This window comes from Anthonomus grandis, chromosome 12 (assembly GCF_022605725.1).
Source record: "Anthonomus grandis grandis chromosome 12, icAntGran1.3, whole genome shotgun sequence".
NCBI lineage: Eukaryota > Metazoa > Arthropoda > Insecta > Coleoptera > Curculionidae > Anthonomus > Anthonomus grandis.
Window position 1 is genome coordinate 26262981 of NC_065557.1, and position 12548 is coordinate 26275528.

Consider the following 12548-nt stretch of genomic DNA (forward strand, 5'->3'; position numbering starts at 1 on the left):
AAGAACAATATTTTGCGCAACTTCGTTACAATGAACACTAATTTCAAAAACATTTTATTACCTAAGCTTAATCTTAATCCTAATTATTCTACTTCTAATAATGTAATTAATTTTAAGCCTATAAAACTAGATAACGTTAATTTAAACAAACTAAGCGTAGTAAAAAGTGCAATTGAAAATCAAAAACAAAAAATTAACTCTATTAATTCGTATATGTATACAGACGTTAATGGCTGGATAATCACTATGTATATATTAATTTTACTTTTAATTATATTCCTCTTCATAAAATTTTATAGGAATAAACTAAATTGTGAACAGAAACAGATGCCTAAAAAGCAAAACACCCAGAAGAAAAGGAAACCAGACCAGGAAAACCCAAGTGAAGAAAGAAAAATTCAACCACCAAAAGAATCCACCAGCCATCAACCCCAGAATTCTGTAGCAAACCCCAGAATTCTTTTCTAAAGGGCGGATGAGTTATATGCAGACACCCTTAGACATTACCATTATGAGAACTACGCCCACACATGAGTTCCCGTGGAAACCCATGATCATACAGAATAATATATGCAAGCGCATTTATATTAAGATTATAAATACATTGTATTTATTGTATCTATCGTTATCGTTATTGTATTTATATTGTAACCCATTTCAGTTAGCTTTATTTTCTCTTGATTCTGTACATGTAGAAATAAAAGTCGTGATAATTTGTAAACGTGTTGTTTTTAAAAACGCTCTTTTCCCGTTCGATCATAAAATTAGCCGTGACACTGGTTTCGTGGCGTCAAAATTGAAGCCGAGATTTGGTGGCGCACGCCGTACAGTGGAACGACTAAGTGGAGATACCGCGGGACCTAATATTTTACATTTTACAAGATAATATTTTTTTTTATTATTACGTATTTGTAGGTATATGATAAATGTTTTAAATATTTTTTATTATTTATTTTATTGGAAAAATAACGGTGTTTCAAATTCGTCTACCCTCAAAATACGAAAATGGATAATTTACCCCAAAGTTGCACATTATTTACTTGTAAAGGAATATGCCATATAAAAAAATATATATTATATTTTATGTGGTTTTGAAGATTATTGAAAAAAAAAACAAATTTTCAAAAACTTATTCTTGACACTTTTGTGGGTTATCTTGGTTACTATGGGAAAGTTTTTGCATTGCTGTATTACTTTTTCGTAAAAATGTTAATGCCGAAAACAAAATTAGGTAGGTACCTACGCCAAATTTTTGTTGCTTATTTAAAAAATCGAAAATTTGAATGATTCCGAAGATAATCAAAAAAAACCAAAAAAAAATAATTTAAAATCCATTTTAATTTTTTCTTAAACAGGAATGCAGCAAGAGATAGGCATTATTCTAAATAAAATTAAGATTGTAAAAAGAGTAGTAATTGTAAAAGGAGTACCGCCAATTAAAAAGGGAGATAGTGTACCTTGACGAAACTTGGAGACGACACACACGATGTTGTGAAATATGGTTGGGTGGACACTAGTAGTAAGTGCACACTAAATGGACCTTGTTCACGCGGTAAACGGGTCATCATACTTCACGCAGGTGGTAATAAGGGTTTTATTCCGAACGCTTTACTATTATCGGCCAAAAATATAAAGGACTCTTCGGCTGACTACCATGAAGACATGTCCGCCAGTCTATTTGAAAAATGGTTTGCTGAACAATTACTGCCAAATCTATCCCCCAATTCAGTCATCGTGATGGACAATGCATCTTATCATTCAAGATTATACCACAAAGTGCCCAATAACAGCACAAAGAAGGATGACATTGTTAAATTTATGGAACTTAAAAACATGGAAATTCCTCAAAAGGCTACTAAAAAGGTGTTATTAGAAGCTATAAAAAAAAAATTCAGAAGGAATATGTTATCGACAAACTCTGCGAAGCACAAGGTCATTCAATTTTGCGCCTTCCTCCCTATTACTGCATATTTAATCCGATTGAGATGATTTGGGCGGCAATCAAGGACAAGGTGAGAAAAAGACATCAATTTCCAACTGACAGTACTTTTGTACTAGGAAGTATAAGGACAATAATTGATGAAATCCACAACAGTGATATATGGATGAAATGTGTCCAGAATGTTATTAAAAAGGAGGATGAATATGGCATTTTACCCACAATTGACCCCATTATTATAGACCCAAATTCGGATTCAATTCAATTCACTTTATTTGATATTATTAAAATTAAAATTATTGTCATTTGCCATAAAGCTGACTGTGCTTTCTGTTAAGAAAAGACGATATATAAAGAAATAGTTGCAGGGAAATATTTTATCAGGTTAGTTAAATTTATTACAATTTTAAATATTTTTTCATTTTTATTTTTAATCTAATTTGTTCATATTTTATAGGCGTATTTCTTGACAACGACAATTAATTTAATTGTCGAAACGTCGTAAATTCATAAAAAGTTTAGTCAGATTTTCTTCGTTTTATTAAGGATTAACATAGGGACAATAGGAATTTACGTGTTTTTGTGAAGAAGAATTGAGCTCAGAGGTTTTTAAATTCTAAACCTTAAAAAACAAAGATTATTAACGTATTTATTATACCTCAAGTCAATTATTGTACTTAAGGATTTTTGAACTTTAATTTTATTTAAAAAAAAACGAAATATCGTTTTAAATTTCAGTTCTTAAATCACTTGAATACGTGTGGAATTCGTTTTTCTTCTTTACAATAGATTTTTGTCTAAAAAATTGAGATCAATTACTTATTCAGAAATTTAGACTCAGTGGCGAAATACCCAAACAAATAATTTTATAACATTTTTATAATAAATAAAAGTTCTTAGATATGGTATTAATAATGTTTTATACGTATTTATCTCGGTATTTATAGTTAATTGGTGCTGCATAAGATGGCTTAGTTGTGTAATTTTCATATTAGGTCAAAAAAATTTTGTAATCAAAATTTGGGAGTAGCCAATGACCAACAAGCAAGTAATGGGAAAAAAATTTAAAAAAAAAAATGCAGTTTTAAAGCTACTGTCTATTACTTTACGATTTCACAATAATTGTCTTCTTATTTGTATCCAAAACGAAATTGATTTTGATTCAAATAAGCGAAGTGATTTTGTCTAAAATAAAATAAATAGAAAATAGAAATTTGTGATTATATACCATATTATGTACCATACCTAAATGTAAAATTCTCAGCCACTTTTTTATTTTGTATTGAACTCGTTTGTGTTCCTATATAATATACTCTTTTTTTATTTACCTTTAGACTTTATATACATTTTAGTGTATATTATTTTTTTAAATTTTGTTTTTTGTATCTTTACAATGTATTTTGACCTCATACAATTTTGTTATATTGTATACATTATACATTTTTGTACTTTTGTAAGTTTTGTATTGTTTTATTTATACTTGGCTTTGTCTACAAATTGTACATTTTCTTGACAATAAAGCAATATATATATTATGTTATTTAAAAGGTCTTTTATTTTTTCTACCAAAATGACTGATAAACATGATTTTGATAAAAAAAAAATAAAAAAAATTACCATTTATGCCAAATAATTTATCTAATTTTTATATATTTTATGACATTTAAAAAGTCCTATCAAGTACACGAAAATGTATTTTATTTTATTTTTTATTCGCAAATATCATATATTTTGTAAACAAAAATATATGACATTTACAACTATGAATTTTACACAAAAATTAGGCAAAAATTGAAAATTCAATTGATAGTCACAACGGCGGCCGGGATGCATTTGACTTGTACCATACAATGCAAAATAAAACACAACGCAATGTTTGTACGTTTTTTCATTCATTTTAAGCTTTATTTTGTTGTGACTTAAAAAATGTAACATTTTTCGATTTTTTGCACACATGCAACATGGCAATGTTTAAAGGCACCAAAAACTTCGTTTTGACAGTCCATTAGATTGCCTAATTTACTCATATAACAGTTAAAAATCACTACAATTGGTCAGTATAACGTACAAATACACCTTTAAAATATTTTTTACAATCCTTCTGTGGCACGCCTATGCTTTACAAAGAAGATACCGCTAATGACCCGTTTTAGTTTTTCTGCTGTTCGGATTGAGTTCATATGGACTATACCTATAATTTCATAATATAATAATTGTCAATGAACGTTTGAAGTTTATTTAAATAGCCAATTATAAATTACTTAGGAAATTAAAATATGTGGATCAGAGAATGTCAAGTGGATATATGATAAAGATTTCTAGGCGATGAATGTATGTGAATTTTCAAAAAAAAACCATATGAATAACATATAAACTTTTATTTAACAACAATTAAAATCAAAATATATATTACAAATAATCCTAAAAAATATGTGTGTTTATTTTAATTTTTGTATAACTGTTCAGGCATTGTTTTGATAAAACCCCATAGCATTATCATAGTCGCCATAAGAAGTAAATATTCCATAAATATTTTGAGGCAACTTACTTGCTGAGTAGTTTTCAAAGAAAATTTGAAAATTATTTAAATCATTGTGATGACAGTGATATTACTTCGAAATGAAAAAATTCTCATCATATTTATCAACTATCTTAATGCCGACTAGCTTACTGAAATGTTTTAAATTTTAGCAAATATACGTTAAATTTTATAATAACATGTTTTATATTAATAGTTTTTACAATAAACTATACTATGGACTCTATATTATATTAAGATTGGTCAAAATGTATTATATTAAATAATAACAACTTAAAACTAAAATGGTAGAGAAAAAACTAAATCCATCATGCTTGGTATGTACACTAGCACTTCTTTAGCTAGCATTGTCATCTCTGCTGGTCACGAACAGCCCAACCTTCCATTCAACAGATTTTTTTTGTAGTACCATGAAAGAAAAAAAATACTTTTCTTTATACATTTTCATAAATAAATATATTCACAGAGGGTCTGTCCCTCATCATTCCATCTTCGTTTTGAAGCAATTCAGTTAGGTTTTCGGCGCTCTAAAAGTATTATACTTATATAGCAATCCAAATTTAAGTACATTTGAAAATTTAAATAGAAAATAAGTAAAATACCAATAAGCTAAAATAGTCTCAAGATAAAATATGGGTACACCTATATAGATAGAAACCAAACACCTAGGGTCTTTAAATTGATATTTACAATCTTTTGATTTCTTCTCCATAATTCAATGTATGTAGCAAAATTGTTATCATTCAGTCCCAGATAAGAATCCCCTAAAAATTAAAGCTTAATGAACAAGGAGTTCAATCGATGTTGGTACAAGCTGATTAGTTTGACTAATTGCTATATTTATTGCAAAAAAAATCACTTTAAAAACTGTCACATCAATTTGTAAATGGAATTTTTAAAAAGACAACCTACATGAAAATAATTTTTCATGCAATTATTTTTATGTAGTAATTTTTCAATTATGAAAAACTAAAGTAAAATTATGAAATTACTCAGAAAATCAGATATGTCTTTCATTGATGGATCAACCCCCATATACATGAGCACTTTCATTATTTACATCATTATTAAAACACCCAAAACTCTCTAATTTATTATGAGTATTAATTGTAATCTTTATACACATACACATACCAATTCATTTGAAAACAAAGCATAATTTTTCCCTTGGCCATTTTTCCTTTCCCATTAATTCTTAAAGCAGTGGCTACCATATTATAATGGTCTCTTTTCTTGTCAACATTATATTTCCTTATCAAATATGCCATGTTACCTCTTGTTACCAAGTTTGGCCTTTCTATTGTGTCATCTCTTTTTACATGAGATATTGAATCCTAAAAGTAAACAACAAAATATACAATTATGTCTGATGACTAAGAGTTTATACTACTTTTAATGTCACTCCTGTTATAATTGTATAATATAATGTTCTTCTCCATTCTTAAATTTATTTCGGATCTGACAATCAGAATCAATCTCCCTATTACTTTGTGCCCTCCAAGAGGTAGGTATCTTATTCAAAATTCCTAAAATGTAAAAATGATTAATCATTCTTTGTGAATACCAAGCAAATGTTTGTTTAAACTATTAATATAAGAAATTACCTGGGTATTGTTGGTATACATTAGACATGTAATGTGTTTCTTGTATTCCTGGCCAACAAATTCTTGGTGAAACTTCTTAAGATATTTGTTTCTCATTGATATGCTTGAAAATTCCTTCTCACAGACTTTGCAGATTGCATACATGTTGCATGTTGACTAGAAAATACATCATTCAGATTAGAACTAAAAAAATTATATCTTACTTTAGTGCCATAATTATCATAAACAGGTACTGCAGCAGCTAAAAAAGAAATTATACAGTAAAAAAATCACTGAAAATTTATTAGAAAGTCAAACACTAAAATATTTGTTTTTAACTCAAAATTAGCGTAGAACCGAATATTATAGATAAGGGAGTCAATACCAAACACTATGATTGTTCAAAATAGTCGCAGAATCGATATAATAATAATAGACAGCCTAAGGCTTGACGTCACAGACAGGGGTGGAGCTTATACCGACTCCAAACAATTTCGTTGATAACGGTAGATCCCCATAAGGAATTTTTAATTTAGTGTTTCTGTGGTTTATACGAAAAAATAAGACTATTCAGTTGGATAAATTGTGGAAGGAACGTGCCTTTTGAGTGATTTCTTTTTGTTTTTGCCCAGGTGAGTTAATCTAAGATAGTAATTCTGCTTTAAAACTTTTTAGGTTATGTATATTTTTTTTTGAAGTACATTTTTGTTTGTTTCATTTTTAGAACCTTTTGTTGTTGATAAAATAATGGCTTTGAAACATGTTCTTAAACTTTCGAGCATCAATGCTTTTATAGATGACAACAAAATCATAAAAAGAGGTGAAAATGCCTTAGAATCCAGCCACGTCAAGAAGATGGACTTTGACTCTAATTTGCAAATCATCACAGGGTATGTATTTGCAAGTATGAAAAACAAGAGCTACAAGGTATCTATAGGTATAAACATTCACTTTTGTTAATATAATATGGTATTAATTTAGTTATAATTTTATTCTAGCTTTGGAAAAAAACGGTGATATTAAGGAAGCAACTTGCGCTTGTCCAATAGGCATAAAGTGCCATCACATCGCGGCGTTAGCCCTTTTTGGGCATTACAACATATCGATAACAGATAAAGCATGTGCGTGGAATGCACCACCTAAACCGAAAGATGGGGGCCGGTGAAATCGGCAGAAGAGCTTTATCCACCAAAGCCCTATACAGCACTTGAAGGCGAGGTGCCAAATGCGTCTATCAACAGATTGAAGCAAAGGCTTCGCAGCTTTGGAAATACAGTTGGTTTTACGTGGATATTGAATGAGGAGTCACAAAATCCGTTGGAAAATAAATTTGTGGTAATTGAAGATATAATTCATTCCAAGGACTTTTTGGAGGCCGTAGATAAAGTGTCTGTGTTTAAAAAAAAATGTGCTGTTGATGATCAGTCAATAAAAGACATTGTGGCCACCACTACTGGTCAGGTTTTAAATGAAAAATGGTATCTGGTCAGAAAATTTCGTTTGACTGCTAGCAACTTTGGTGCTATTATTGCAGCATGTCGGAGAAACAGATTCCCAGTGAGTTTGTTCAAGATGCTCTTGGGTGAGTAGTAAATATGAATATATTAGGTATATATTTTTATCTGCTTTCATTTAGTAATATGAATTTTACATACAGTTCCATAAATCGTTTTGTAGGAGGCACCTATCACGTAATTAAGTTTTTTAATAATTTGTCCTTAACTCCTTGTACTTGAAATTAAAAAAATATATATTTTGGAATGTTGTAGAGGGTTATTTGGTGATTGTTTTGAGGTATTATAGTTTTTTGAGGCAAAAAATAGAGCACTTAAAGATTATTTTTTAAGCCAAGCCAAAGGCCAAAAAATAATTTAAAAAAAAACAAAAAACTGCCATACCTTTCTTAAGATTTTAATAAATCATACCTCAAAAGCATCAAAAGTGAAAAATAAACTAAAATGCATCTAAAACTAAAACTACACTACTGACCTACACTTTTTACCCTAAACCCCCTAGTTTACAAGTTAGTCTCAAAAACTTTACTCCTCATTATAACTTGTCGCTTTGTCCATGAACATAGAAATAGGAATTATTGAAATGATCCTTATACATTATTTTACAATGACAAAATAAATTATCTTTAAATTTGTCATACATATTTTATCATAATATATTGATTATTTTTTTCAGGTGAATACAATTTGGATGGTATCAAAGCAATCCAGTGGGGTAGAACCCATGAAAAAGATGCTCTAAACCATTTAAAGGAGTATTATAATTTAATTGTTCAACCAACTGGAGTATGGCTTTCAAATTCAGGGTTTCTTGGTGCCAGCCCTGATGGATTAATTGATGAAGAAGAAGCTCTTGTGGAAGTAAAATGCCCATACTCTTTTAGAAATGATCAGTTGTCCGAAAAATTGAGGAATAATACTAAATCTATAATTTTCTTTGACAATGAGCGTAATTTGGTATTAAATATAAGCCACGAATATTATCACCAAATTCAAGGTGCTTTACATATTTTAAAAAAGAAAAAATGTTACTTATGTATTTATACTTTGAAACAAACAATTGTGACAATTGTAGAGATTGACGATTCATGGAAAGAAAACCTTTTACTCTTGGAACATTTTTATATAGAACAATACTTACCAAAGTTGTTAGAAAATTAGTAACTTGTGACATGTTGTTATAATTTTATTTGCATTGTATGAACTATATGTGTAATTTTTTTTTGTAGATGTAAACAAACTAAAACAATGTTCGTGACTTAATACTTTATTTTCTTAGAACATTGAAAGGCCTTTCAATGTTCTAAGTTTATTTTGATGTTTGTAAATACTGTAGTAATATACTGACAAGAAATAAAGTTTATTTGCATTTGTTTACTTTCTTTACAAACATTTTTGTTGGATGTACAGTCTTTTAATAAATTGGAAAAACAGGAAATAATTCAAGAGACGAGTACCATTATTACTTTTAAAAGCATTTTATAAGAGCAAGTCATTTATTTATAAACAAAGTAAAACGTAAATATTAAGTTTTTAAATTAAAATTCTTAGAACTTTTTACAAAAAAAAATCGAATAAGGAAATAAAATTGCCACAATAAATTTCTTTAAATAAAATAATGAAAATTTGTGTATGTGATCCTTCAATAATACTGTTTATTGGTCTGTGGAAACCAATTTCGTTGTCGTGACTTGTTCGATTTTAATAATTTGAAGGACCACTACTTTAAACACTAATTTATTAAAGTAGAAATGTAAATCAGTTACATATGTATTATTTAAACTAATTATTACAACTTATAAGAAAAACGTAAAACAAACGATTATAATTCATGCGACTGTTACGTAACGTGCAGAGACGCTACTTTCGCGTCGGCGTGTTAAAGAGGAGTCTGGTCCCTTCCTTTCTTGCACGGAGCCGTCGATATAAGCTGCCCAGTTATACGCGGTTGCCAAGAGCTGCATAATGTTTTCGATAATCATATAGGCCTCAACAAATACTTTCTCTAATTGGAGGATATTGGAAGTTTGTGAGAGCCGCACACAGTTGAAAAATAATTGAAATTTGAGATATATAATATGACGGAACTTGCTGGAGAATATTATAACACTTTATCCTCCTAATGGCCCGTTCCACATGAATCCTAGCCTTTGCAATCTGCTGCGTTTCATATACCTGAGATTCTGTCAACTGTGCTGTAGTTAGAAATGGGGGGATATTTAATGATACTCGTGCAGGAAGAAGGTCTTTAATCAAGAAACCCTTATCTGCCAATATCAAATCTCCAGCCACCATCTGATCCAAAACTCTACTCTCCTCAACAATTTTTTTATCAGATGTAGAGCCTGGAAAAGCCTTGCTGGCAAAGGTGATTACACCATTTGGTGCAACTCCTACCAATATTTTCCATGTGTTTCGGTGTTTGTATGAACTGTAGGTCAATCTCTGATTTTCCATGCTTGCTGGAACTGCTGAGTAAATTCCAGTGCAATCCAAAATTATCCTACAATTCCTAAAATTTGTAAAAGCAATAGGAAGGCAGGCCTGATTCCGTTGTCTCGATGGTATAGTTTTCATTAAATTCTTGAAAAGGACTTCATGTAGAGCATAGATCCACGTCATTATAATATTCGTTACTGTAGCTGTACTGCAACTAAATCTTATACTCAAATCTTCATGTGGAAGGTTAAGCCTTAGCTTCATTAAGGTCATAAGCAGCTGATCAATTTTAGGAATAATCCGAACATTCCATCCAGCATAATATTTTAAGTTAACGCTGTCCATTAGTTCAAAAGAACCATGAACAGCTCATTGGTTGGAATACCAGTATACATAAGCAAATGAGCATTATTTTTTTTGACAATTTCACAGCTGAACCGTGTTGATATATTTGCCAACTTCTCGGTTAATTCAGCCACCTCTTGCCTTAAAAAGTAATTTTCAGCATCTTGAGATGCAGATGATGGACTCAGGAGTGATGCATCAAGTTTTATTTGAGACTCTTTACAAACTTGTTTTGAAGAGCCTGGCGGTAGCTCTGTTGAGGTTCCCGGCAGTGGCTCACATAAAGGTCCTGGCAGTAGCTCAGTTGAAGGACCAGGTAGTGCCTCGGTCAAAAGCTTATCCCCACAATTATTAACCTTTTTTACGGTCCTCTTCCTAAAAAATTATTCACTACACTAATGGATTTTTTGCAACAAAATGCAAAATGCATACCTCTTTTCTAGTGATTGTACATTAAACTTCTTGTGAAGATTGAATAAAGTCAAATAAAGTTGGCCCATTCTTCTTATCTTTATTTACAAAGTGACAATCACACACTTTTGCAAATTCACTTGGATCCCTATCTTTTCTTCTGTAAATAAATAAATTTAAAACATACATTTTTGAAAACTGAATGTTGTATTATTCTTTTACCTTATAAGAGAAATCCATCTATTCTTCTCGGTCTTGTTTTTTGGGAACCGAAAAAACTTACATGGATGCTTTGAACTGTAATGTTTACAGCCCGGAACAAAGCACATACCCATTCTGATGCAGTCCTAGGCCTAAACAATTTTAAAATAATTTAATTATATTCGAAAACTCATGACTATTAGTAGATGACAAAAATAAACAACAAAAACAATGTAATTTATACCTAACCTCAAAAAGTTTTAAAGCAGAATTACTATCTTAGATTAACTCACCTGGGCAAAAACAACAAAAAATCACTTAAAAGGGACGTTCTTTCCACAATTTATCCAACTGAATAGTCTTATTTTTACGTATAAACCACAGAAACACTAAATATCAATATCCAGTTCTTTTAACTAATTTAATAAAAAATCTGTTAACCCCTGACCAGTAGTTTTTGTAACTTACAAAATCCTAAAAAATGCTCGAATTTCTATACTTTTAGAACAATCATCAATAAAAACGAATCTAACAATAATGGTAATTTGTTCTTGGTGACTAACGTCAGGTGTACAGTCAAGAATGATTGAGAAATATTTGCATAATTTTAAACATTCAACAATACACTTTTTTACTTTTTCTCCTATTAAAAAAATCAATTCATTTTGTATTTTATCTCCCAAATAATGCGGCATTTTGTTCCCATCTTTTTAGACTCTATCAATATGTTCGGCCATTACAGAATCAAATTTTGCAATCGTCTCAATTAATTTCAGAAAATTACCGTTACCCTTATCAAATAGTTTTTGACTATTACCCCTAAAAGCTAAATTTTGTCCAGCTAAAAACTGGATAACAGATATTATTCTCTCTAAAATCCAAGTCCATCTTTTTTTTTCCATTTGAAATAAATTTTGATTGACAGAGTCCAGAGTTAAACCTTTTTCTATTGATTTTTTTTAATTCAAGCCATTTCCTAACACTTTCAAAATGCCCCTTACTGGTTTCGTGTCTTTCTAAAGTCCGAGATAAATGTCGCCAGTCACTATAGCCATTCCCCTCATTAAAACTATTATCAGAAACTTTAAATAATTTACAAAGAAAACAGTACACTGAATCTTTAGATTTTGAGTAAATAAGCCAGGTTCTAGAAACTTTTTCATTGTCGGTTAATTTTTTTTCAAAGAAAGCAGCGCAAAAACATCTATTTAAATTATTAATGGGATAATTTATATTTTTAATTTGAACAGGTCCTATTCCTAAAATCAATAATCTAATATTATCCGTTAATATTTCGGGCCAATATGCTGGATCTTTAAATCGTTCTTCTTTTACCTGAATAGCTTCAATGTTCTCAGTTGCGTATTTGCTGGCGTATTCGTCGAGTGATCATCTTGTTTTAGTTCATCTCCTGATGATTGTTGATCTCCATCATTTGGTTGTTCTACATCGGCATCGGCTTCAGTTGACGTCAAAGGTTGAACATCCGGCCTTTGGCTTGTTGAAGGTTGAGGTTGTGCCAGTTGTGGCTTCGTTGATGACGCAAAAAACTTTTTTAACGAACCTGCTAACCGCCT

At 30.3% G+C, this 12548-nt stretch overlaps 3 long non-coding RNA genes across 3 annotated transcripts; 1 reads left to right on the plus strand and 2 right to left on the minus strand.

Moving 5' to 3' along the window:
- Nucleotides 1-4382: 4382 nt before the first annotated feature.
- Nucleotides 4383-6525, minus strand: LOC126743050 (uncharacterized). The gene is made up of 6 exons (XR_007662767.1): nucleotides 6286-6525; nucleotides 6083-6238; nucleotides 5869-6004; nucleotides 5613-5812; nucleotides 5081-5242; nucleotides 4383-5005 (listed from the first exon to the last, which is right to left on the minus strand). It is a non-coding gene; the product is annotated as an uncharacterized LOC126743050 (long non-coding RNA).
- A 17-nt stretch (nucleotides 6526-6542) lies between these two features.
- On the plus strand, nucleotides 6543-8861 carry LOC126743053 (uncharacterized). The gene is made up of 4 exons (XR_007662768.1): nucleotides 6543-6693; nucleotides 6786-6998; nucleotides 7060-7643; nucleotides 8252-8861. It is a non-coding gene; the product is annotated as an uncharacterized LOC126743053 (long non-coding RNA).
- A 637-nt stretch (nucleotides 8862-9498) lies between these two features.
- Nucleotides 9499-12103, minus strand: LOC126743049 (uncharacterized). The gene is made up of 4 exons (XR_007662766.1): nucleotides 11265-12103; nucleotides 10993-11123; nucleotides 10792-10930; nucleotides 9499-10734 (listed from the first exon to the last, which is right to left on the minus strand). It is a non-coding gene; the product is annotated as an uncharacterized LOC126743049 (long non-coding RNA).
- Nucleotides 12104-12548: the final 445 nt, after the last annotated feature.